We start from the raw sequence: 25,926 nt of genomic DNA, 5'->3' as shown, positions 1-25,926 counted from the left end.
CAAAAAAAAAAGTTGAGCGTGTGAGCACGGGGCATGCACAGACACCTGGGGATGAGGAGGCGAGCATGGGGCGCGCGTGCCTGCAATTATGGTCACCTGGGCCAGAAAGCCAGCGAGTACGTGTGCGCATGCCCGTCTGTGCAGACGCTTGGGGTGGGGGTGGGGTGGAGACCACGACGTGGTGCACCATACATTGTGTGTTGAGAGAAAGAGAGACCGGGAAAGGCGGAGAGAATGGCGAAAGCTCGCCCAGGTCCCAGGGGCCGGAGGTGGGCTGCTGCCGGCAGCCCCTCCCGCGCCTGCCCGGCGCCCTGCACGCGGACCTGGCCGCCTGTGCCAGGCTGCCACCACAACAGGCTGGTGGTAAGTGCTGGGGATCCGTGGAGCGGGTTCTGGAGCCCCTGGATTCAGAGGAGGGATCTGGATGCTATTAGGATGAATTTGAGGAGGGGGAGCTGGGGGGCTGAAGGAGGTGAGGGGTGGGCACACAGTTATTGGGGAAGGGTTTTCTGGCTGAAGGGCCAGCACATGCGAGGCTGGAGCTGGGCCTGTGATGGGGTTAGGAGAGGCCTGGTGTCTGGTCACTGGGTCGGGCAGGAGGCAGGGGCCGGGCCCACTCAGACCCTGCTGTTGAGGCCCTCTAGGACTTTGCCTTTTATGTTGAGTGAGGTGGGAAGCCAAAGAGAAGTCTTTCTGGCTTCCCCAATAAAGAAAGTGCAAAGAGGGCCCTCCCTGGTGGCACAGGGGGTTAAAGCACAGCACCAAGAAGCTAAAGCCACTTCAGCATGAGTTCTGTTCTCTCCCTGGAGGTGACCACATGGCGTGGCAGACCTCTTCCTGACCCACCTGCTGCTCTCCTCAGCAGCGTGCTTCCTAGATCTGCCTGTTCTGCTCCCCACTCTGTCTCTGGTGAATCCTCTCACCGTCCCTGCACCTCTGGCCTGTACCCTAGTTCTGTATGGATGAATAAATAAATCTTAAAAAAAAAAAGTGCAAAGAAAAAGATTTTGCCAAGAAAAAGAGGTAAGTTGACTGCCTGTGAAGACTATAAACATTTTAATCTACCTGAAAAACCTAAATAAGACAAAAGTACACAACCAGGCAGAATCGGTATTTGCAACGACTATGACAAGAGGTTAAAATCCTGACTTTAAAGAGTACATATTGCTAAGAAAAATAGTAGGAACGTATAGAAGATTTAAGGAAACAAAGTTTGGAAACCTCAGTATGTCAAACAATAAAATTAAAAGGCCAACATAACTCCTGAACTTGAATGTAGCCACAGCATGTTGGCCACAGAGACTATACATCACTAAGGGAAAAATCAACACCCAGCGAAAATGAGCCAAAGATTTCATCAGGAAGTTCTCAGAAGGGTATAAAAATTATTAGGGAAAGTTGGTAAAAGACAGTATTCTTTTGTCAGGTAGGCAACTGGCTGGTGAGATGAGTGCAGTGAAGGGGGAGGCACTTCCTGCTGTGGTGCTGACCCCCGAGGGGTGTGTATTCCGGGGAGCACTGGGTGCTCCAGAGCCAAAGCGCCCGATATTCACACCCTCTGACTCAGGGTGCATTATGGGAGTCTGGCCTAAGGAAATTGTACCGGAACGAATGTGTCATCAACCTCACAGAGTATCTAAGTCTCCTGGATTGTTCTAGGCCCTGGCACAGGTCCTGGGCAGGCTTGGTGGCCGCCTGAACCTGGGGCTGTAGGCAAGATGACAGAAGTAGGGGAGAAGGCAGGACACCCCAGGGCGTTGAGAAAGAAATGCAAGGGACTCTCAGAGGAGAGGGGAGCAGCACCCCAACACCCTGTCTGCCAGCGGCAGGAAAGGTGCTGGGCGTGAAGAGTGGGTAGCCTTTTGCTGGGAAGGAATTCTGTGCTTTCATGGGCATGAGCTGGTCCCTGTTGGCGCTTGGGTCTGTCATGCTAATTTTCTTAAGTACTTAATAATATATATTTGATTTCAGGGAAATGTCCAAACGTTTCTAGCCCTTTCTCAGCATCTCCCACAGAGCCAGCCACAGCAGGAATTGTCCAGTCCCCCCATTGCCTGCTCCTGCTCCGACATGGAGCTGGATGCAGCACCCCATGGTGTTTCCTTTCTGGCCATGCAAAAGCATTTTTCACTGCACTGACCAGTGTTCTGTTACCAGACCATATGAGGAGTCCAGGTTTAGTTAAAAAAAAAAACAAAAAACAAACTATCTATATCCAGAAACAATTTAAATGTTTGACAATGGGAGAATGGTTGAGTAAATTCTAGCATAACCACATCCTGGGATGGAGTGTGTCCATTTAAAATGCTGTTTATGAACAGATTCAATATCTTGGGGAAAAGCTCATGTTATAATGTTTACTGAATTGTTGCAAAAGAAAACCGAGAAATGACCTGAATGGCCATCAACGGGGGAGTGGTTGAATAAATTGAGACACATTCACGCCATGGAATATTATACATTTATATAAAAAATAAGTTAGATATGTATCTACTGACCTGGAAGGTGTCCCTGATGCGTTGTTAAGTGAGGAAGCAGGTTGGAGAGAAATGAACTAAACTGCCATCTTACTTTTAAAGCAAAATCATAAAAATAAAAATTCTCTGGGAATGTTGTCATTTGTTTGTGCGAGAGGGGAAGGTTGGACAGGGCCACGCACCTGCCCATGACTGCTGGTGACTTGGGATTGGGTGGAAGGGGGAGAGACTGCAGACATGTCAGCTTTCTCTGTCTTTGTGTTGCATGTCTGTGTCTCTCTGCCTGTGGCAAGTGTGCGCACATTAGCTTCTGTAATTTAAGGCTCACGGACGGGTTTCAGAGAAAGGAGCACACAAAATTATATATACAGTATTACTGCGACAGTGTGAACGATGCACGGAAAAATCTAGAAAGGAATTAATGAACATAATAATAGTGGTTGGCTCTGCAAGGCAGGTGAGATTATAGTTTCCTCTTTTTTATTTATGCCTGTATTTTCTAAAATGAAGAAGAGATATAAAATTACTCCTTGAACTACAGTGGCCTCTACCTATCAGCCAATTTTGCCTTTACTTATTACAGTCTGGCCTCTATCCACCTCTATCCACCAGCCGCTCCCTGACTTTGCTGCGATTCATGTGTCCATTCAGCGAATACTTCTTGAATTCTAGGCACTGGGGATGCAGCAGGAACCAGGTCACAGCTCCCATTCTCAGCGCTCTTAGTTCCAGAGGGATCCTTTGGGATTCAGACAGAGTGACCTCGTCCAAGACCCTCAGCTTAGCTGCTCTGTGTGCTCAACATATTGAGTCGCCGCTGCCCATGTGGACCCGCCCTCTGGTTCTCCCCTCACTCTGCCTGACCCCCACACCCTCTACCTGCCTTGTCTCTCTATATGAAAACTGTTCCCAAGGGCTCTTTTCTGAACCTTTTCACCTCTTTTTGCACAGGAGGAGATAACACTCACACCCTAATTTTGAATCAGTAACTGCAGACCATGCAGTTCTGAGCTGAGTGGCCACCTAGGAGCTAGGGGTGGTGGATATATCATTGTCAGTGCTTGTCCAGGGCATGGACGAGTGTGGCTCTTTCGAAGGCCGGACTCTGGAATCACTGTGCACCCCTTAGCATGGAACCTCCAGGAGATGTATTTACTTATGTCCAGTCAGTGGTCAGAGCCCCCTGGTCCATCACAGCGTCTAACCTGGAGAATGAATGAATGAATAATGAGTGAGTGACATGGCCAAGCAGGGTTTAAAGACATACACCAAGTGGATCTGGTGCTGGGGCCGGTGAGGGAAGCCCAGGGACATGACTAGGAGGTTTCCGTGAAAGCTGTGGAGAGAAAAGCTCTACTTTGGTGTTGCTGTGGTTGAATAATTTTCTGATTTCAAGACCACTTCTGTTTTCTCTAGTGAATTTTTGCAAGATGCTGGCCAATTTTTATTATTAATGTTTGTTGTCTTCCTATTAGTAACACTCCTTTCTCTATTAATACTACTTTTCCATCTAATACCTTGATTTTGTTTTTATTCCAGGCACACACATACTTTTTTTAATTTCTGCGTACAGAACTGGGGTACAGGCCAGAGGTGCAGGGGTGGGGAGAGGATTCACCAGAGACAGAGTGGGGAGCAGAACAGGCAGATCGACGAAGTACACTGCTGAGGGGAGCAGCGGGCGGTCAGGAGAGGTCTGCCACACCATGTGGGTCACCTCCGGGGTGGCCGGGGATTGAACTCATGTTGAAGTGGCTTTAGCTTCTTAGTGCTGTGCTTTAACCCACTGCGCCACCAGGGAGGGCCCCATACTCTTACATTTATAGAAAGTGATCAACCTTGTAGCTGCCACAGATTAAATGTTCAGAAAATCACAGATCATTATTTGCCTATATTTTCCTGTAATTAACTTTTTGGTTTCATTTGATTTTTAAAACTTCCCAGTCTACTCCATCTGGAATTTATTTTGGTTTGTGGTGAATTGAGAAGATAAGTCAATTCTTTGCCTAAATAGTTAGTTGCCACAAGAACACAGATACTTTCCCTTTCTCTTTGATTTTAACATGTTGTCTAGATGGATCTCTGATTTGTGTGTGTTAGGGCTGTTCTCACCACAGTTTCTTGTCCTGCCTGTCCACTCTGGGCTTGCAGAGTGAATCTTGAATTCTGCAGGCTGAGACCAGTCCAGTCACTTCCTTAAAAAGACACTTTGTCCATGACTGTACCTGTTTTTTCCAGTTAAACTTAGGTATCATTTTACTAAGTTAAAACAGGTCACTAAGCTTTTGATAAAAATTGCATTAAGCTTATAAATTAACTTTTCAATAACTTTTCAGAAGGTTAATATTGTAAATTAACCTTTTAGTAGTTAGTTTTTCCACTCAAGATTACATTATGTCTCTCCAGTTATTCAAAATTTTTTATCCCTCTCTAAAAATTATTTTCATATGGTGCCTGTTTGTGTCTTATTAAATTCATTTCTATTTATTATATGCATTTTGTAGTTATCATAAAGAAGACCTTTTTCTTTATATTTGCCTCTGTCACCAGCATACGGAAATATTATTGCTATTGTATATTTATTTTGCATTTGGCTATTTTAATGAAATTTCTTATTAGTCCTAATAGCTTTATAATTGATTCTCCTGGATTTCCAGGGTATATTAATATATCATCCACAAACCATAGTTTTGCTCGCTCCTTTCTCATTTCCCTTTCTTGTGCCGCATGGGTTAGCTCTTCCAATAAGGCGTGAAATCCCAGAGGTGATAGAAGCATCTCTATCTTGTTCCTGATCTTAATCAGGTGTTTCACCATAAGTAGGGTGTAGATTATTACTCTAGAAGGGATGCTTTATCATGGTAAAAAAATATTCTTTTTCCTAGTCCCACATGCTTATTTTAATCAGGGTTACATGTCTAATTTTATTAAGTGCCCATTTAGCATTGATTCGGAAGAACTTCGCTTTTTCCTCCTGTAATGGGATCCTTTGTATGAAGCAATTTCTCAATATTAAAGTCTTTGTAGAGGTAAACTGCCCTTTGTCAGTTAATCCCTAAAGTGGACTTTAAAAGAAACTAGTGGTGAGTTAATTTATCAGCACCGTAGTTAAGAAGATCGATCTGGAGTGAAATGCTTAACATTTCAGTACCATCCGTGAGTCATGGTATGACTTGGGGCCCATTCCTCAGTTCCTCTGTGCCGTGGTTCTTCACCTGGAAAATGGAGATATTACTAGTGTCTCCCTTGTGGGACTGTTATGGGGCTTAAGCAAGTCAATGTATGTAAAATTCTTAGAAGAGCCTTTAAAGAAATACCCTCACTAAATACAAGCAGTATATTATTATGAAGAGCTTACCTTGTGCTTTGAATTGAATTCTAGGTGTCTATTCAAAGATTAGAAAATTCACATATGATCTGTCTTATGGAGCTAACAACCTGGCAGGAAGACAGGTACTTACGAACTAATCACATGGAATCACGGAGCTTACTTCTATAAGTGCCACCAAGGAGAGGTTATGTCAAGGAGAGACAGACTTGACTGAGATCTGAATGATAAATAAGCCAGAAGGGAGGGGAGAGTGTTCTAGGTAGAGAGAACAGCATGTGCAAAGGTCCTGTGGCTGAGCAGTGAGAGTTTGGCAGCTACAGAAGACTAAGAAATAAGTTTGATTTGGAAAACTGGTAGCAGAAGTGAGTAGGTTACTAAGGGCCATGCTTACACCATGCAATATCCTTCCTAAGCCTACAAGTGGCTTCTCCTTGTTGAAGAGCAATGAGGAGCCTTTGCAATTTTGGGGTAAGAAGAAGAAGGGGAGAGGACCCCATCAGATTTCTGTTTGAAAACACATCTCCAGAGGCAGTGTTGGCAAGGACCTGGGGAAAGGCCAGTGATCAGTTAGGTTCTTATGGCCACCAAGCGAAAGATTGGTGCCAGGAGGGAGGAAGTGGAGATAGAGACACGGGGACAGACTGGCCGTGAGGGTGTGAAGTTGAGGACGGTGTCAGGACAGCACAGGTGGGCACCTTGATGTCAGGTCTGGGTACAGAGGGGTGCTGACCAGGCTGGGAAGTTGTGTTACCAGTGCACAAGTGTGCAGGCCTCTAGCCTGGAGAAGGTGGGGCGGTGGCCCCAGAGGGAGGATGGCCATGGAGAGAAGCCTGAGCCCACATGCAGCAAGTGCGGTCCCCGAGTGTGTAGCATGGCCTGGCGTCACTAGGGAGCTGGTGAGAACACCTGCCCAGGTGCATGGAGCAGAGCCCATGCCTCAGCCCAGCACAGGGGTACTCTGCTGGCATGGTGGTGCTGGCGTGCTCTGCCAGCGGTGTGCTCCCTGGGCTGGCAGGGGGGAGAGGGGCCTTACCAGGAGACTGGAAAATACCTTCTGGACTCACTGGTGACCTGGGTAGACCCCTTTGGGTGGGTCTGTTGGACCGGAAGGCAGAGCTCACAGGGCTGGAGAGCGAGTGGGAAGTCAGGAAGTGGAGCTGGAGTACACAAACAGATTGTGTTTTCTGCAAGTTTGACTGTGAAGAGGGAGAGAGAGGCAAGGCTGGAGGGAATTGTTTTCCTCAAAACAGAGTCTTGGACACACTATAAAGGAAGGTTTCCAGCAGAGAGGAAACACGGACCGAGCGTATGAGACATGGAAGGCTCTGGAAGACTGGGGGGTGTGGGGGGGCTTAAAGGGCACTTGGAAGGATTGTGCTGAGGTCAGAAGGACCGTTGCTTTGCAGGGGGAAGGAAGACAGTGTGGGACAGATCAGATAGGCTTAGAAGTGGGCTGAGCTGGGAATCCTCACGGGTAGCTCTTATTATCCCTGAAGAGGGAGGTGGGGTGTGAGCCAGGAGGCTGCAGACAGTGGGAGGCTGTGAAACCGTGCTCGCCACTCAATGTGGATGGAAGCCTGAGTGCTGCCTGGCCTGGGGGCTTTGGTTCAAACTCTCTGTACTTTGTGAGCCTCGAAATCACGCTGCACAGACATCACCCGGACAGGGCACCCTTGAGCCACCTTGCGGTCTGTGCCAGTTGCCCAGCTTGCCTCTCTGTCTGAGCAGAGGGCTGCCCTGTAGGCTGTCCTTGGAAAAGTGGGCTCATTATCTCCAGCACATGACTCCTGTCACTCTGGGAGCTTCTGTGAGTTCTTCTGTTTGCATTTAACTGCTCCCTTGCTCTCTCTCAGGCCAGAACTGCACATTCCAGCTACAGGGCCCCAATGGGACAGTGGAGAGCCCAGGGTTTCCGTATGGCTACCCCAACTACGCCAACTGCACATGGACCATCACGGCAGAGGACCAGCACAGGATCCAGCTTGTGTTCCAGTCCTTCGCCCTGGAAGAGGACTTTGATGTCCTGACGGTGTTTGACGGCCCGCCCCAGCCAGAGAACCTGCGAACCAGGTACCTCCTGCCCTCCTCCTCCCCTAGCCCTGACAAGCAGTGGGGTACTAGTCCTACTCTCCAAGGGGAACAAACCCACTGGGTCCGTTCAGCCATCAGTAGACTTCTGCTTTTGTGAAGTCTGCCCTCAACTCCTCCACTGTCTTTATATTTTCCAGTCCCTTTCTGTTCAGGAGATGCGTTCTCCTGCATAGAAATACCCAGGCAGGATTGGTGAAGAGGACATGTTAGAAGTCTCACTGGAAGACTTAGGTTTTAGGGCACTTCAAGTCTTCCTATGGAAATCGATTTTATAATCATATGTGGGGGTATGAGCACCTCTCGGTGCATGTTCTTTGCACCCATAGAAATATATATTTTTTCCCTCTGAAACTGTGTAGGAGTTGCTGTGTTTGCATCCTGTATTTGAACATCATCAATACATTACCCCCCCTTCTCTGGTTTAGTTTTCTGCACGTCATCCATGCTCTGATAATATTTTGTACAATGAGATATTTTGATAGAAAGGGAGGGGACATTCATATGACTTTTCTTACGTATTTGTTATTGTATTTTATTTTTGGTATTAGTCTCTTGCTGTGCCAAACTTGTAAGCTTTATCATGAGTATGGATATCTGAGAAGAAACCACACGTGGGGTTTCCATAGCCTCTGTGGTTTCAGACACACGTCTCCCCTGTGGCTAAGGGGTGCTCTTGTACCTGGCTAGAGTTGCCTGGCTTGCATCTGTGTGGCTTTGACTGTTGGTGTAAAACTGGCCATTTGAGGAGGTTCCCACACTCTCAAATCCCATCCCTATTGGAGCAAGAGAAAACAATGGGGACAGAGGCTATTTTCCTGTATCCCTGAACTGCTTCCCAAGGGGAGGGTTCACATCACATCATCATGTCACATCATGTCGTGTCATATAACATCACATCGCATCATCATGTCACATCACGTCACATTGTATAATGCCACATCACATCAATTACATCATATAACCTCATCACATCACAACATCATATCACATCATGAGGAAGCCTGCACTTCTGCAGAAAGGGTATTTTCCTTTGGGGCAAAGATCAAAACTTCAATCTTGGAGCCCCAGGTTTTATTGACCTGGTGGTCTGCTGTGCTCCATTGCATTCCTAGTCCTGGTCCTGCCCGCTTCCTGGACTCCCCAGAAAGTATGAGGGCCAATGCTTTGCTAACCCCACGGGAGTCTGAGCTCCTAAGTCCTCAGGCTTTGTTCAAGGTCCCTCTGAGCCCTTGGCTCCAGGCTCTAGAGTCCCAAACAACACTCACTACTCTCTTTTCTCTTCACTCCGCCTTCTAAGGGCAGTGCAGAGGTGAGGCTGCCAAGCCCAGAGCTGGTTGGGAGCCTCTGGGCCCCCTGACAGTCAGGCCTCCTTGGCAAGGCTGGGCTTACTATCTTTCTTTGGCATTCAACAGGATTTGGTACATGGTAGGTGCTCAGTGAAATTTGGGAGAAGGACTGGATTCCTCTTCACCTATTCACTCCATAAACACTCCATGAGCACCAGACTCTGACTTGGTGCTGAGGCTACAGCAGTGTGCAAAACAAAGTCATTGCCTTTGTGGGGTAACAAGTTGATGAGGGAGATGAGCGTGCGCTTGAGTATGTGTTTAGAGTTCAAGGACATTGAGCAAGAGATCAAAAGTTGGAGACGGGGACTGGATAATGCTTAAAACCATGAGCCTGGATGAGGTCAGGAGGGAGTGAGTCCTCACCAGAAGATGAGATCAGGTGTGGGGCATCCATGTAGACTTTTGTTGAATGTTGAAGGAAAGTCGGATGTGCTCAAGAGGGTGGTTGGTTGGTGTGTGAAGAGCTCGAGGCCAACTCTCCAGTTCTGCCCACTGGAATGCTTTCAGTTTTCCTTGCATTTAAAACATGCTTCATATGTGTGGTTAAACCTCTGTTTACTGACACTGGGGAGCAGATGGAGAAGACCCATCATGGGGAGATTGCACTGACATGGAAGGGCATGACCTGGAGCGGGGTTCTGGCATGACACAACCCACCCTGGCCAGACTGCCTTGCCTGAGGGAGCGCCGGGGTGTGTACCTCCCATGGGACATCCCAGCCTGGGCTTCTCATCTCTGCTGCCTCCCTGATCTGCCCTTTCAATTCATTTCCGAAGCAGCCAAGGATGTGCACGCTAAGCTGAGGGGGAGGGGTGGGAAGCACACACTGCTGCTCAGCACCCCCAGAACTGGCACCAGAGGAGCTCACAGCTGGAGGGCCACTAGAAAGTGAAAAGACCCCAGCGGACAGTCCAAATGGCATCATTGTGTGCTCCATGAAGGTTTGGAGTGGCACTCCTTTGGGGGTTGAGGGGAGATCACGAATTGGTGTATGGGGGAACCCTTGGGACTGTGAATTTTTTCCTGTGCTCATGGTTTTCTTCATATTCATGAATCCAGTTTATAGATGTATGTTTATCTAGGAAAGCATCCATTTTATAGGGCTTGTCAAGGATGTCAGCCTAGAATTGTAAATTGTGTTTCCGTGCAATATTCGAGCTCCGCGGTATCTGGGGTCAGCTCTGTTTTCTCACATCTGCTCCTGTGCATTTGCATTTTTTTTCCTTTTTACTCACTTAGTCTTGCCATAAGTTAGCCCAGCTTATTGGTCTTAAAAGTTCTAACTCTAGGGCTATCAATTTTATTTTTTTCCTCTTATCTACCTTATTGATTTCTGCTTTTATCTTTATTCATTCTTTGCTCCCTCTTACCTTAGGCTGATGTTGCTTTTTTTGTGATTTTGTGAATTGAATTAGTTTAATTATTTCTTGTCTGATCATAAATAAACAAAGAGACACTTTTCCCTAAATGTACTTTTGACCATATCCCATAAATTTTGATAGATAGTCGTTATTTTAGAAAGCCTCTCTAATTGCAGTTTTGTTCTTTCCTTAACGCTAAGGTTTTTTTTTCTCCTCAGATTTCCCAGTAACATTTTTATCCTTAAGCACATCTTTCCTAGTTGTAACCTGTTATGATCAGATGTTAATTTTTATTTTGGAGAATTTAACTGGCTTCAGTGTAAGATCAGTTTTTGTAAATGTTCTGTGAATGTTTGAAAAAAACATATATTCTGTAGTGGAAGATGAAAAGATTCATGTTAATATTCAGTTTTAATTTCTTTTTTTATGTGCAAATGTTTCTCAAGGATAAGCAATGTGTTGTTTTTATATTTTTCACTGCTGTTTTGTCAGTGTCTCCTTTAATTTCTAAGTTTTTATTTTATAAATGTTAATGCTGTTCTCTTCAGGATGTATTTTTAAACATTATATCATCAGAGTGTATTTTCTATTTTTTTCAGTATAAAAGTTGTTTGTACCCCCAAATGTTTTATTTGCCTTAACTTCTACTTTTATACTATTATTTCCACCCATTTTCTTTTGTGTTTGTGTTTATTTGGTCCATTTTTTATACTTTTTCGTTTTAAGATTTCTGTGACATGGTTTTAGGTGTCTCTTTTGGTACAACATATGATGTAGTTAGATTTTGTTCTTAAGCCTCTATTGAGAGCCTCTGTTCTTTGGCAGGAAAGGTTAATCCACTCACATATATTGGTGATGACTGAGTGTAAGTGTTCTTTCCTTTTCTGGTGATTTTTATTCCACCGGTGTCTAAAGTTACTTCTTCACAACACGTTTGGAACTGTATTTCTCTGTCGACATTTCATCTGGCCTTTTTCTTAATCAACTTTTACTTACTGTATCTTATAGAACTGTGTTAGTTCCCACACTGACACACATCTCCCCCCTTTTTTTTGTACACATTTCCATGAGAATTGGGGGGATTATCAGGTTAAGGGGAGTGGGACATGTAATGTTGTTTCAATTCTCTTGAGTGGGACATGTAATGTTGTCTCGAGATTTCTCTTAAGAATTTTATTCTTTTTGATACTGTTATGAATAGGATTACTTTTTACCCTATTCATTGCTAATACATATAAATGATCTTTGCATAGTGTTCTTGTGTCATTTTCCTAGCTGAGCTGATTATTAACCGTACTAATAGATTTTTTTTAAATCTGTGAATAAATACAGTTGTAGTATTTTCCCAACATAGATGGCTTTTATTGTGAGCTTTGCTAGAACCAGTAAAATATTGAATAGAACTGGTAAACGGGGACACCCTTGCCTTGTTTCTGATTATAAGCCACTCAGCTTTTTTACCATTAAGTGTGATGGTAACTGTAGGTGTTTGGAAGATGTCCTTCTAAGAAAGCTTTTCAGCACAGGATCTGGGCACATTCTGGCTGCATTGCGGAAAAGACTGTGGTATGGAGGCCAGCCTGGTGACCATGGGGCTAGGCCAGAGATGATGGCAGCCAGAACCTTTCTCTCCAGAAGGTGATGTGGATGCATATGGTGTTCTAGGGAAGCATTGTCCCCAGAGTTAAGGGTGGATTATAGGACCTGCAGGATGGGAATAAGAACAAGGAAGGTTAGAGGAAGACTCCACAGTGTTCAGATTTAGAAGCAGAAAACAAGACAGGTCATGTGGGGAATTCCAGTCTTCAGTAAAATGTATTTTCACAGCATCACGAGGTATTTGCTGCTCTAGCAGGGCTGTCAGTTACTCTTGGGGTGTTTTCCTGTGCGACAGCAGGGTGCAGTGGGCACAGGCCTAGGTGGATACCCAGCTGGGTTCTATATTTACTAACGCTCTCCTGTGCATATTTGGCCTCTTGAGCCTCATCAAAAGAGCACAAGTTAGCCTGAGCCCCCTTGCAGATGACTGTGTGCACACGCATTGCAGGCCCCTAAATGCTCAGCAGGCATATTCCCTCCTCCCTGCCCTTGTGTCCTAGGGCCTAGAGCTAGCACTGTTCTGTGGGCTTTGGGACCTCTCTTGGTGTGCCCTCTGGGGCCCACCCACTAGACGTTTCAGATGAGGGAACTGCAGGTGTGCAGAGCAGAATGAAGGAGGATGGGTGGGGGCCCTGCGTTGGCCTCTGGCCACCCGACAGTCGGACAGGACCACTGGGAGGCCAGAGCTCTGCATGTCTACTGTTTAGAAGTTGACAGATGTGAGCCTTGCAGTTCTGCTCCATGCCCCTTTCGCTCCAGCACTCTGCTTTTTTTCACTTTTTGGGTGCATTCCCACAAAAGGCTAAAGAGCCATTTCCCCTCCCCAGCCACCTTTCAACTCACCCTCTCCAGATGCTCTCTCCTGGGTTGTGTGGTGAGTGAGCAGTGAGCTTCCCTCGGTTCGATTCCAAGCTCCTTGTGGGGAGTCTAGTCTCCTCCTGACTTCTCCATGTGGGAAGAGCCACACGGTAAAACATACGCCTTGCTGGTGAACTCCTCCCGAGTCCTGGCACAGCCAAGCCCACTTACTGTCACCCCCTGTGTTCTCCTTTGTCTGCACCTTATAGGTTGGTTGGGAGGACTAAGTGAAATAATGTGTATGAACTGGTTTCTGTTGTGTTGCGATAGGAATACAGGGCTGATTTGTCTATTTGTAGAAAAGATGGAACACACAAAGATGAAAATAATAAGCCATGAAGCAAGACACTGGTTCTCAACTGCAGGTGACTTTGACCCCCGGGATATGGACAGTGTCTGGAGACATTTCTGGTTGTCACAGTCGGAGGGGGTTATGGCATCTAGTGGCTCGAGGCCAGGGGTACTGCTCATCACCCGACTTGCATAGGACAGCCCCCCACAACCAGTGTCAGCTGTGCTGGGGCCCAGAAAGCCTAGTAGAGTGATGAGTCAAGGCATCAGATGTGCCTACGTTCTAATCCTATTCCTATGTCAATGACCTCCGGCAGGTGAATGAATCTACCTGAGCCTCAGTTTCCTCGCCTGCAAAATGGGGACCATGGAGGGATGCTATGCACTGGCAGTTGCACCTGGCATGGGTAATGAAGAGGTGCCAGCAGGCACAGTGCGCACAGCTTGTTCTATATGCAGATGCCATTCATCTCCCAATGACTCCCTTTTTCTACCAGGAGTTCATCGCCATCTTCTTGAAAGCATCTCACATTTCATCTAGAGCTATTCACAAGCAGCAACACCCCAGGGTGCCAGAAGGCAGCGTCTGGCTGCTTGAAATTAAATTTACAATAGAAGCTGATCAGATTCTTCTCATAATGGATCAGGGTGGGAAACGGGAGTAAGAGCTGGTCCTGAAGGCTGGGAGCCTGTAGGAGTTTGGAAATTAGCAACAAAAGAACAAAGAGTCTTCCAGATAATGCCGTGTCAGCCCTGCCTGGATGAATTACTGAAACAATCTCCACATCTCTGCTTCTGCGCAATTAGATGGCCTTTCCGTGCTGGCACGCTTCCTATTGCATTGCTGTTTAATGTGGAATGAAGTTTTCTAATGGAACACGAGCACACATAATCCATGGAGACGCTGCTAATAAACTGCCTTGCTGTATATGGGGGTTTCGAGAGTGCTGGTGATGACGGTGCCAGTTAAGCACAGCTAAGCATCCCTTAATTTAGACATTTGGGCTCAAGTTATGGGAAACACTACAATGCGTTCCCTCAATTACTGGCAATACACATTCTGTCATCAGCCTAAGGTGGAATGTAGTTTCAGTCATTCGGAGCTGGTTACAGATTTCACTCAACTGGCATTAGGCACCTGTTTGGAAGTTGTAAAAAATTCACAAATTTGCCAGATTTACCGTCTTCTTATGAATATGCATCACAGCAAAAGCCCCTGAAAGACCTGCCTGTTAGTCTTGAAAAAGTGTGCCTTGCATATCAGCGGGTTGTGCTTGCATGGCCCTCTCTGCTGGGTGCTGGGAGAGGGCTCTGTCCTGTGCAGAAGGGGCTGGGGGAAGCCAGGACAGGGAACATTCTTTGGTGAGGACTGAAACGGAACCTACTGGAAAGGGAAAGACGCAGTGATGGCACTGAGCACCCGTTGGAGGTCAGACACATACCAAATTCATCCATCCGTCCGTTCATCCACTCATTCATTCACTCATCCATTCACTCATCCATTTGTTCATCCATCCATCCATCTATCCATCCATCCATCGGCATGCACATGGGTGTGCACTCCACATGTGCTGGATGCTACCGGGCATGCCAGCTTTCACAGTTAACAGGACAGCCATTGCTTTCATGAAACTTAACTTATGTAGTGAGACGTAAGTAAGCAGGTAGAGAATCCGGATGATGCACACTCTTCTCTGGGAGCCTCGCCTGGCCTCGGGGACTTCTCTGTAGATGCTGACCTGAGAGCCAGAGGTTCCTGAGGCTTCCTCCACCCGCCCCTTTGCTGAGTGATCGCTGCGCCATTCTCCATATCTTAACTCAGTTGTTTCTTCCTCGCCCAGGGAATCCCCAAGACACCTGCGCTTGTCAAGCGGGTCAGACCCTCCTGTGTCACCTCAGATGACCATGACCTGTCCTCCATGTGCTTGTGGGATTTATGTTCATCAGAATTTAGGCTTGCTTCTCTCACCAGACTCCTGATGTGCCATCAAGGGACGGTTTCTCTTGACTCTTTGGGGCCCGCCCATCGTGGGTGCTCATCAATATTTAGGGGGAGTAAAGGAATGCTCCCTAGGGAAAGGAGCCCCGAGAGGGCATCGAGGGGGTTCAAGTCAAGGCAAAACCAAGAGAAAGGCTAGTTGCAGGGTGCCAGTGTGCTCCCTGTGGGTGGAGGATAGTGGGGGGACCTTGGCTGGGCCAGGTTGTCAGGGGCGCTAGATGCCAGGCTGGGGGGCTTACTGCATATCTTAAAGGAAGTAGGGACACGCCAAAGGTGCTAGTGGTGTTCTGTGTGTTACCTGATAATCCAACATGCCCGATAAAAGACGTCAAGGATGTGTCCAAGCAGCTAAAGGGGGAGGGCACCCCAGCTCCCCTAGAGCCAGAGAGCAGGGTCTTCCCCCACCTGCACTGCTCCCACTGCTTCTTCGGTTGCCCTTGCATTCCTTTCCTCTCCTTTTAAAAATTCATTCCCCCTTCCCTCTTAAGCAGTTTCTTTAAAACAGTGAAAGTTATTTTTAAAATACCAAGCAGTGCAGGAGTGCACTGAATAAAACAATGCAACTGCCCCCTCCCCAGGCCTTTGTCCCAGCCCTGCTCCCTAGAGGTAACCACTGTTAACAGTTTGGTGTGTGTCCAATTTCTTTTTAAATAAAGATTCATTAAACTGCCCATGAGGCTTATTGGGACATTCATCAGCCCTTTAAAAATTGTTCTGATGAATTAAGTGTAAACTAATTAGAAACATGGATTCAATTACCCTGGAAACACACAAGGGTTTAATAATTAATAGGAAGAGGGCTCGAGGCCAAAGGCATTATGGATTTTATCAAACCCCTAACATCTGAAAAGTAAATATGTTTGATTCACCCTAAATGCTGGCAAATATGCCATTCAGAGGCAAACCTGTTGGTAGGAGCTTTGTATTTAAGCAAGAAAGTTACGTGTGACTACCAGAGAGGGACTCAGCCGGAGTGTGCAGAGGCTGGAGCCGCCGGCTCTTCCTGGACATGGCTGCCTGGACAGGGGAGGCCCACGTCTTCCCGGGTTGCTGCAGTGACTTTGTTCATAGCGTTTCACCAGATAAGCTTGGGGGATCCACAGAGGTCCCTGGTGAGTTCACGGCCCCTCCCAGGCTCAGAGCGCCCAGGGAGCAATACTGGGTCAAGAAACACGGCGGGGCTTGGGAGGGGGGGTGTGTTCTGTTCATCTCCTTAAACCACGAGCGGCATGACTTAGAGGGACTAGAGGAAGGCTGGCGTTGGGAGGAATAGTCCTCTCTGTGTCCTGTAGCTCGTCTAATTGTCACAGTTCTCCTGGAGGTAAGACTTACTGTCTTTGCTGCATGGCTAAGAGTTGTTACCTCCATTTTTGATCCAAGAGGCTATATGCCTTGGGGCAGCGGAAATCAAACTCAAGATCTGCTTGACACCCACGTTCGCTCAAGTTGGCACAATCACATGAGGGCGGAGGGAGTCTCAGAAGAGGAGGAAGCAGGATATATCTAGTCCGGGGCCTGGTGAACCAACTGCGGTGACCCACGGGCAGCCATGTGCTTCCTCACCTGATGCCAGAGGGTGGGTTTGGCGGACGTGGTGTGGGAAGGGGTGGTCGGTGGGTGTTCTACAAAGCCAGGTGGGCAGCCATGTCGGGGTTCTGAGCAATTTCTCCATTCTCAGTAGGACCCATGGTTCAAGGTCAAAGTCAGTTTTTGCGGCAAAGCCTTGCCTTGCTTGTTCGCCAAGTCTGCTATTTAATAGCAGCCAAAATTGAAGGCCCTGCGGAGCTTGGATCTCGGGCCAAAAGGCGGTGCTGCTCTCACCCCCTCCCCGTGATCCATCTTACCCATGGTGCCGCCAGGTGTTGGTGAGAGATGCGATGTTACCCCAGAATGGAGTTAGCCACCCCTTGGTCCCCATCTGCCTTTTCAAGCAAATGGAGGCAAGAGAGCTGGTTGCGGAGATAGGAAAGTATGCCCTTCCTATCCCCAAATCCAATTCCCAGAACCCTTAGGAAATAGAAATCGCTGTACAAGAGGCCCGAGGACCAAGGATGTTGTCCTCCACCGTGGAGGTTTGCCTCTGACCTTGCCTCTGTTTCTTTGTCAGCAGACATGGTCTCCAGATGCCCACATCCCAAGAACTGAGCTCCTGTTTAGTCATAGGGTTGAAGTAAATATAAAGGAAAACCACTTTTTTCTTCTAAATGAACAGAGAGCCAAGGGACTGCTTCTTTGGCTGGGTCTCAGCTGTCACAGATGTGGGGGCCAGAACCAGGGCTCGGGGCGGGGGTCCCACTTCCCCACACTTGCATGTGCTCTGCACCACATCCTGTCTCTTCTCAGCTCTGGCTGCATTGTCCTGACTTGTAAATTGAGCACGTAAGCTCAGGGGAACCCCATCTGGAATCGGGTGATTGAGCGGTGTCAGAGATGAACGTATTGATAGATGCGATGCTCCTGATCGTCTCGGATTATTTCTGTTCTGCTCAGTGCTCTTGCTCTTTCAACAAATTCACCAATTGTCTCTGGCATAGGGATTTATTTCCCAGTGACCTGTTAAGCAGTGCAGCAAGGAGGCTGATCGCTCTCCATCATTCTTACTCTCGTCCCCAGTGTAGTTGTCTGTGAGAAGTAGCTACCCAGCCAGGGAAAATAATTCCCAGCCTCCCTTCCATCTAGCCATGGCTGTGTGGCTTAATGGTCAGCAGCGGGTGGACAGAAGCACTGGGTGGCTGTCCCAGGCCTGACCCAGAGAAGCTCCCATGTGATTTTGCTCCCTTTCTCTCCCCGGAGAAGGTCAAAGACGCCTGGTCTGCTGCGTGGATACAGACCAGAACCTGTCTCTTCCCCCAGCTGATGCTGAGTGGTTGGGTTTTACTTAAGTGAGAAATTAACCCATGTTCAAACCTGAACCTCTGAGAGCCCAGCATTTTTCTTTCACCGCAGGCAGTGTTTCCTTCACCTTTGCGTGCTCTGAGTCTTGACATTTAGGTATTTATTTTAGAACCTAGAGGTGGCTGAGGCTTCCGGATAGCAGAGTCCATTAACTTTTCAGAAAGGCCACTTGGTCTTGCTTGTTTTGGGGGAGGTGAGCTCCTGGATCCTCTGACCTTTGTGCCTGAAAATTAGGCTATTGACCTACGTGGCCCCCATATTTTTAAGGCAAATTTTGTGTGTACCTGGCTTTTGGTGGATTCTTCTTGACCCCCAAATGTGATTCTTGCTGCAATTTGTGTCCCTGTCTACCACTGCCGGCCCAGCCCCGCAGCCCCAGGGGTGGTGTACCGGGCAGAAGAGCGGCTTTGGAGCCAGCCCGCCTGGTTGGGTTCTCGCTCAGCTTTACTTGGCTGGGTGACCCGGAGGGAGTGACTGCCCTCGGTGTCTCAGTTTCTGCAGCCACCAAGTAGAAAAGGTGAGGAGCCGACTCTACAAGGCTGAAGGACGCAGAGGATGCGAGGCAAGTGGGATGCCCTCAGGACACCTCTGCCACCATTGTCCTGCCAAGGCTGCTTCCTCCAGCTGCCACGGGCCCAATCCCTGCATCTCCTGCCTACCTGGTCTCTGCTGCTGCCTTTGCTACCTGCAGCCCACCCTGCGTACCACAGCTGTGGGGAGCTTCTGTTTCCGTCTCAGAAATACACTTTTAATGGAAATAAATAGAACTCGGTTTTAGATTTATAGAAAAGTGGCAAAGAGAGCAGAGTCCCTGGATGGCCTTTCCTCAGATCCCCCATGACTAACATTTCAGGTGGAGGGAGCACTCGTCCTAACTGGTGACCCAACATTGCTGTTATTATCAAAGTTCACGTTCTCCTCCTGTTTCCATAGTCCTCACCTGAGGCTCTAGACTCTCACCCAGGGCCCCACGTTAGCGTGATTCCTCCTCTCCTTGGTTCCTTGTCGCTGAGACAGCTTCTCAGGCTTTTTTGGTGTTTGAGGCCATTCGTGGAGTGTCCTGCTGTTGGGTTTTGTCTGTGATTACATTGGAGGAACGTGCTCTTCGGAAGGAAGGTCACGTCTCCATCGGGTCCTGCCCATGACGCATGGTGTCCATGTGACTTAGCCTGTGAGTGTTGGGTGTGGTCAGCTGGCTTCCTGCCCTGGCTGTTACTCCCATGCACGCCCCTGGCCTCTCTGGTAGCAGGTCAACCTGCCCATGGAGTGGGGGGAGCACGTGCTCATCTTCAGGGCAGGGAAGTTACACCGTTATTCGGAATTCTGCGGGCGAGCTCTGTCTGTTCTCCATCGACACATGTACCTGTATATCTACTTATGTATTGACGAGCACTCTCATTTCAGTCTGCTCATAAGTATATAGTGGGTGTTTATTTTATGCTTTGGTATGTCATCCAATTATAGTTCATTTTGTTGCTTTAATCATTCTGGCTTTGGTCAGACTTATAGTGGGCTTCTGTGTGCTTTGACACTTCCTCTTCCTTGTCAGTGTTTTTTAAAAGATTTATTAATTGATGCATATAGAACTAGGATACTGGCCAAAGGTGCAGGGGAAGTGAGAGGATTCACCAGAGACAGAGTGGGGAGCAGAACAGTCAGATTGACAAAGCACAATCCTGAGGGGAGCAGCAGGTGGGTCAGGAGAGGTCTGCCATGCCATGTGGGTCAGCTCCTGGGCGGGGATTGAACTCATGCTGAAATGGCTTTAGCTTCTTAGTGCTGTGCTTTAACCCGCTGCGACACCAGGGAGAGCCCTGTGAGTGTCTCTTTCTTTCTTTCTTTTTTTTTTTTTAATATTTTTTAATTTATGCATACAGAACTGGGGTACAGGCCAGAGGTGCAGGGGAGGTGAGAGAATTGACCAGAGACAGAGTGGGGAGCAGAACAGGCAGATTGATGAAGTATATTGCTGAGGGGAGCAGCAGGTGGGTCAGGAGAGGTCTGCTGTGCTATGTGGGTCACCTCTGGGGAATCAAACTCATGCTGCAGTGGCTGCAGTTGCTTCATAGCACTGTGCTTTAACCCACTGCACTTCCAGGGAGGGTCTGAGCTTTTGTTCTTTTAATTCGAGAATGATACTCATGGCTGTTGGGTGTCATTGCTTCCCGGTCCTCTTGGCTGACAGAGTGAGCACACGTGTGCCTACCACCCATGTGTACACACAGTTATAAATATTTCTGTGCACCCATCTGCATTTATATTAAGCTATGGAAGAGTTCAGAGTTCACACTAAAGTCTCCAACTCTAATTCATTGCTACATGGATCATTCTAGCCACATCCCTGTGCTCCAGAACCTCCTACTCAAACAGAGAGAAACCTGGCGCCTACCATCTGCCATCTATTTACTTAGTAGTTAAGCCCAGGATTCGCACTGGTGTTAGGGTCATTAACCTCAGCCGAGTGTCACCCAGGATCCACCTCGTCACCCCGATCCCATCGCCTCCTACTGTGCCTCTCACTCAACTCTAGCCACCATCGATAGTTTCTACAACATGCCAGGCCTGCTCCCACCTCGGGGCCTTTGTATTCACCGTTTGCTCTCTGTGCACTGTTCTTTCTACAGATATCTTTCAGTCCAGTTCTTAGCACTTCAAGTCTTCAAAAACCACTTTCCTATCTTAATTTTCATGTACCTACTTTTTCTCTCTTTAAACCGCCCTTAGCACTTAATGCTGTTTGACATTCTAAACACTTTGCTTAGTGTTCATACTTGCTGTTTTTCCTCTGCAGCCTGGAGTGTAAGGTTTGTAGGTCTAGATTTGCCCACCCCTGTATCCCTAGCGCTTGAACAAGGCCCCAGTAGGTGCTCATTAACTTGTGAAATGAGCGAAATGGTTGTTTTTCATGCATTCTCCAAACACACTGTGCACATTCCCGTGTGCTGAACATCAGAGCCCAAGGTTCAGCGTCTTTACCTTCAAGTTGCTGGTGTGCTGGAATTGTGTTTGCAGGCTTCATCTAGGTGCAGTGGGTAAGCTGAATATCTCCCTGTCGCTGATGTCAGAGGGCCAGGGGTGCTATGGGGGCGGGAGGCCTCCATCTTTCCCAGGCCTACCTCTCTGGCACTGACTGATAAAGACACTACGTTCCCTGGAGCTTCACCCTCTGGCCACCTCAGCCGTCTTCAGGCCCGCAAACTCTTGCACAGCTTCACCCCCTATCTTGCCTGCCTTATCCTGCCCAGGCCAAAGTGCCACTTCCACCCAGAGGATCTAAACTGGAGTCCCCCTTTCTTCTTGCATATATCACCCTATTCTTTTAGCTTGGGGTGCGATTAAAATTCCCTTTCTCTTGGTATTTATATAGCTTATGTATTTACATATTCACTCCAGTTGTCCAGATCTCTAGCTCTTTTGTGGGCCTGTGGAGGAAAGGGAGAGGACTGATGTCACCTGGGCACAGGTGTGCTCGCTGCTGGAGCTGCTGCTGGCGGGTTCGCAGGGTGGTGTAGATGGTGCTGGTTGGTGCAGTCAGAGAAGCCATTTCTGACTTCATGATGCCCCCAGCAATGGAGCTGAAGGTGGAAACGATGCCACCTTCTAGCAGCAGGGTCCTCCGCACCGGCCAGGTCTTTACTGGCACTCCTGGGCCACTGCTCTCCCATCACGGCCTTGCTCTTCCCTCCCCTAGTAAGCAGCAGCAGGCTGACTGAGCAGCAGCAGGAAGGCAGTCTAGGCCTTGGCTCCTCCTTCTCCACTGGGCTCTCAGCTAGCGGATGGGGCTTTGTGGTGGCCTGGCCAGTTGGGAGAGGACAGCCCACCTCTCTTTTCTGGAGTCCCGCAGTCAGGCAAAGTGGGTCTTAGGCAGAACAGATTCCCACTCCAAGAGTCCATCTATATTTCAGACGTAGTAGGACTTCATCACTGCCAGAGTCATAGAATTTCAGGGGCTAGAAATGTGCTAGGCCACTTGGTAGGTGGGGAAGAAAGCAAATTCCTGCAGTCAAAGGGTTCGGAATACCACCAGCTGCAAGGCTCCTCCAGCCTTGATCCTCCCTCTGATGGATTTTTTTTTCCAGCTTCTCATACCCGTAGTGCCTTGTACTTCTTTCAACCAGCCAAAGAGTGTCTTCTTTGCTCCACTCTGCAGAGAAGAAAACTTAGTCTCAGAATGGCAAATGAGTACAGTACTAGTAAGAGGTGGCCAAGTGCTCAGCATTTCGCCACAGGGATTGCTGATGCAGTGAGGGGCCGAAAGGCCATCAGAGCTAGGAGCTGCCCACCTGAGGCACTGAGGGATGGGGTGGGGGAAGCTCCCGGTTCCCACAGTCCATCTCCCCTCACACTGGACTCTACCTGAGCTTGGGTGAAAAGAGAGGAGAACGGAGTCATGGTGTTCTCTGCTAGGCTCTTCCTCCAGCTAGAAGAGGACCTCAACATGGCGTATTATTTGTAGAACCCAAGGTAGTGGGTTCCTTCTATTTTGGAGTATGTAGAAGAGTAAAGATTTTCTTTAATTAGATAGTGCCGGATAGATTTAATTAAAGCTTCAAACCTGCAATTTTCTTTGTTTGATTGATCAGTTGGTGCTGATTGCCTGGCGTAATTATGAAGAGGGAGGTGGAGTTTTCAAAGTCTGATGGCGATAAGAAGCAGGCTGAGTCGACGCCTGGGTGCTTGGTTGTCAGAGTGATTCTGAAAAGGTTTAAATTGCACAAATGTTTGTCAGCTGGTCAAATGAAAAAGAAGGTGTCTAAATTACACTTTTGTGGAAATTGTGCTCCTGGCTGATGTGCTTCTGTAGAAAGTTCCCCTTTCGCACCTTTCTCCCGATGTAATCGTGTCCCCCAGACCAGGCAGCGTCCTGTTATTTTTATCTTTCCTTTGTGAAATAATTGAAGCACGTTGTTGGGAGTATCTCATAATGGCCTTTTAAAATTGCCGAGCCTGCTGGAGGCTCAGGAGAGAAAAACAGCCTCTCACGAACTTGGTGTGAATTTAGGGAACTCTGAAGGAGTTTGGAAGAAGGCGGTCCTGAGTTTGAGTCCTAAGTCTGTGACCTTGAGCAAGGACTAGCACCGACCTTGGGCTTCTACTAGCTCTACCTTGGGCATCTACCCTTTCTTTTCCATCTGCAAAGCGAGAGAGTTGTCGATGAGATCTGTTGAGCTGATGTGTGTTTATCCAGTGTTCAGCCTGTGATGGGTCCTTTGTGATGGGTCCTCAGCAATGTCTGTCCCTTGCTTTGCCTGTGCTTTGTTGACTCACTGAGGTCACCAGCACCAGGAAAACTCACGCACCAAACCTGTCTCACTAACCATCGCATGCTAACCCCAGTGCACTGCTTGGTACCTGGTGGTGGACAGACATTTGTCCAGTGGATGCATAAATGTGAATGATCTGTGTACTTAGGGTCCCCTCCCCTGAGTAGGTGACACCAATACAGGGCGGAATTGGTGACTCCATGCACGCAACCCTGAGGGCACTTGGCTCTCATTGGAGATGCTCCGAGCAGCGTGATGGGGGCGGCCACTGGAAAGTGTTGGTGGAAGAAGCTGTTCTCCTTCCTTCTGAACTGGTCAAGTCAGGCCAGAGACTGAGTTTAATTCAGTTATCTGCTGGAGGGAGAGCCTACGGATCAAGACTGTGGCGGCCCAGAACAATGTTGGCGTTAAGAAAGCGTAGCAGACTGTAGAATTGCCTGTGTATTCTGTCTTATCACTGTAAGGACATGCACAGACAAAGGGCGGGAGGGAAGTGGGGCCACATGCTGGTAGTAAGTAACAGGATGGCTTATTATAAATGCTCTTAAAATCTTATTGCAAAGATACTTTGGTGGCACCTATTTGTGTCATTTTTGCAGTAAGAATGCGTTTTCAAGGAGTGCAAGATTAAATGTAAGAGAGAAGGAAAGGCTGGAATGAGCTACCACTCACCCATAACCACAGAGGGACGCTGATCCAGGGAGAAGGACCAGGGCGCAGAGGGTCTTAGGTGATGATGAAAGGTGGAAACTGAATAACTTCAGAGTGTTTACTTGGGGGAAACTTGTAGGGGAATTGATGACTGTTGTCTGGGGGAGACTGATGGCTTTTGTCAATGGTCTGGGGGAAAGGCTCAAAAGCTGACATCAGTTGGTGGCACTCAGGCTGGGAGATGGAAGAGTCATTTCTAACCTGGTGTCCATCCAGAATTGGGGCACCTGGCCTTGGGAGCACCGAAGTTCCTGCTTCTGGAGGAATCCCTGCAGAAGTTGGGCCTTCCAGGGGCACCCTTCTCTGGGCCACAGGCACCTACCTATGGCTAGTGATTCTCCACCTGGGGACCTCGCCCCCTCCAGCCCCTGACTCCTGGAGCCAGAGGAAGTGGTGTCACCTCAAATATCCTATTATTGTTCAGACACAGTTCTGAAGTCAGAGCCTTTCAGGTGAGAGCCAGAGGTGAGGCATATATGCACCTTAAAGGCGCATCTATGGAATAACCATCATTTTTATTTGTTTTTATTCACTTTATTTGTGAATTTTAAGCCACATTAAAGAAGGAAGCAATCATCTTATGCAGATCATAAGGGGCCCCAGAATTTTCAAAGATTGACAGTGGCCTACATGGTATTTCTCAGATGCCGGGGACTTGGTTGAAGGTCACCTGGGAGGGGCCCAGGGTTCTGTCTCTGAGTCTCTGCTGGTAGCTCCCTGGTTCCCCTCCCCCAGAGTGGCAGAATACTGGTTGCTCAAATCCGAGTCCTTCGCCCATCCTCTGGTGTGTTAAATGGAGAGGAACCCAGTAAGAATGAAGACCAGGCATGAATCCAGGCAGGACTTAAGAACTGAGTTTTAGCTGCAGTAGGATGAGGCATTCATTGTTCGGATTTATATCTTCTGCACATGTTTATGTTTGAGCCCATGCTGTTGATCATTTGCAAATAATGCTCTGTTGTCTTAATCCTACTTTTATGGCTAATGATGTGTGTTTCATTCTGATCAAGCATAGAATTTGAGTAAACATATATTTCTCAATATTTTCTCCTCTAATCGCTACCCTGGGCTGTGAGTCATGGAAGGATCCTGTGTGAGGGTGCGGGGTGGCGCTGGAGCCCACACCCCGATGCCAGCGCTCCCTGGTGGCCACTGCACTGCACACCTGGCCAGGTGAGCCTGCTCGCCCTGGGAGGTGCCCCTGCTGCAGCGAAGGGCCCTGGGCTGACTGCTGTGTGGTCCACGGGGCTTGACACTCCTGCCAATGCCATCAATCGCCACTCCTCGGAGCAGAGTTTTATTCTCATTCCCAGGGACTTGTGTTGATTCTAATTTGGTTGCTGACCACCTCCAGCACCCCCATTCCTTTTCATCAGTGGACAGTGCTGCTTCCCAGACGGAGCCAGCAGGCCCCAGCCTGACTGTGGAGGGACACTGCCTTGCCGAAGGCTGTGCCAATGTCCAGTGCCCTGGCTGGCCCTGCCCTGCTGTGGTCCAGCCCGCCCTGAGGCCTGGCCCACTGGATGGCTTCACAGCAACCAGGTTCTGCGCCTGCTCCCGATTCCAAATGAGACACAACCCCTGGGACCGCACCTCTCCAGGTGGGGGCCGCGAGTGTCCCTGGATGCCTCACTGTACCCCAGACGTGGACTCTTCCCCTCCCTTCATCCCTGGCCAGCTTAGATGGTGTTACATGATGC

General features: G+C 48.2%; 1 protein-coding gene across 1 annotated transcript in view; it reads left to right on the top strand.

Annotated features, from left to right (window-relative positions):
* The first annotated feature begins 7,696 nt into the window (after positions 1-7,696).
* The window catches only part of CSMD2 (CUB and Sushi multiple domains 2), a 460,842-nt gene continuing 442,612 nt past the window's right edge, over positions 7,697-25,926 (top strand). Inside the window, exon 1 of the mRNA XM_012722353.1 lies at positions 7,697-7,878. The gene's annotated coding sequence lies outside the window, so the exon portion shown is untranslated. The remainder of the gene's footprint in view (positions 7,879-25,926) is intronic.

The sequence above is a fragment of the Condylura cristata genome, unplaced genomic scaffold (genome assembly GCF_000260355.1).
Source record: "Condylura cristata isolate star-nosed mole 26May11 unplaced genomic scaffold, ConCri1.0 scaffold00008, whole genome shotgun sequence".
Lineage (NCBI taxonomy): Eukaryota > Metazoa > Chordata > Mammalia > Eulipotyphla > Talpidae > Condylura > Condylura cristata.
The sequence above is the reverse complement of the archived record's forward strand: the minus strand, read 5'-3'. Positions and strand labels throughout refer to the sequence as shown.